Here is a 1,318-nt window from a genome sequence, read left to right as displayed (position 1 = left end):
ATACGATCAATTTCCAAAAGATGATTTTTTTATTCCTCTTTCTAGTTATGGGTTCATCAGGGGATTAAAGAACACAACAAGAAGTGAAAAATAAAGATTTATGTAGTTTTAAACTTTGGAGCTTCTGGCTTGAACAAGGTCTCATCATTCTCTGACAGATGAGATGTACATGGTTTCTTAAAAAAACATCCCGACACACGTGTGATATTTTGAATATGCAGAAAGTTTTGAACAATACAGCAGAATAATAATTTCCTTTAGGTAAATAAAGACATTTGCACCATATATTGGTACATAAAAAAATCCCCAGAATGCAGGAAATGAAGTGTTTGACGCTCAAAATGTTATGGGGGGAGGACACCCGCGGTTAAAAAGCGGGATCTCTGGTCATAATCAGTCCTTCACTGACCAATCAGCATTCATTAGCAGAATGCTAGCGCGTTATGGGCAACAACAACTCTCAACAGGTTCTCACACCCATCTCGTAAAATATGGACGCTTGGTCAGGTGCCTTTGTCGTTCTTATTGACGCTAAAAGTCTCCTTTAGCGCTATAAGTAAACGCGCTTGGTCGGGACTATTGCCGTCCCTTGTGACGCAGTTATGTTTAGGAAAGGGTCGTGGGTGGGCGTACGGTTCTGTGACACGCGGGAGGAAAGAAAAAAGCGACTATAGTAAGCGTAACAAGCAGGACGTGAACCCCGCTCTCCTGGGTGAAAGTCCTGTGTTTGACCCATCCACCCCCCCAACCAACCTCCTTACATACTACTCTCTAAATCCTCTCTAGCTGCTGCTCTCCCCGGTGCGTTACACAAACACGCTGAAAGACGCTTTTTCCGTCGCATCAGACGCTGACAGCCACTGTCCAAACGTCCTTATTTTACGAGTTCGGAATGAGAACGAGTTGCGACTCAACCTGTAAGAAATGGAAAGGACATAAGTACTCGTTCATTCAACTTTTGACCTATAATCCATGTTGAACTTGCAAAAACTACAATCAAATCTGAGATTTCTCAACGACAATCAGGCGAAAGAGACAAATTTAGCCGTCTAGCTCCATAGACTCCCATTCATTTAGTGGTCTAGCTCCATAGACTCCCATTCATTTAGCCGTCTAGCTCCATAGACTCCCATTCATTTAGCCGTCTAGCTCCATAGACTCCCATTCATTTAGCACCGTGATCACCCCCAGTGGAACTCTGGTGGAACTGCAACCAATTTCGGTACAATGGGGCTGAATAGGGAGTGAACAGGCTCTCGTAGACCGGCTCAGGCCTTACTTAGCGGTGCGCGGAGAGCAAATCGCTCGTCATGTGTAG

General features: G+C 44.3%; 1 protein-coding gene across 1 annotated transcript in view; it reads left to right on the top strand.

Moving 5' to 3' along the window:
* Nucleotides 1-1,318, top strand: part of cacna1fb (calcium channel, voltage-dependent, L type, alpha 1F subunit) — a 102,485-nt gene that overhangs the window by 83,259 nt on the left and 17,908 nt on the right. The window lies entirely within an intron of this gene.

The sequence above is a fragment of the Sander lucioperca genome, chromosome 12, assembly GCF_008315115.2.
Source record: "Sander lucioperca isolate FBNREF2018 chromosome 12, SLUC_FBN_1.2, whole genome shotgun sequence".
Lineage (NCBI taxonomy): Eukaryota > Metazoa > Chordata > Actinopteri > Perciformes > Percidae > Sander > Sander lucioperca.
This window is presented reverse-complemented; position numbering and strand designations above follow the sequence as displayed.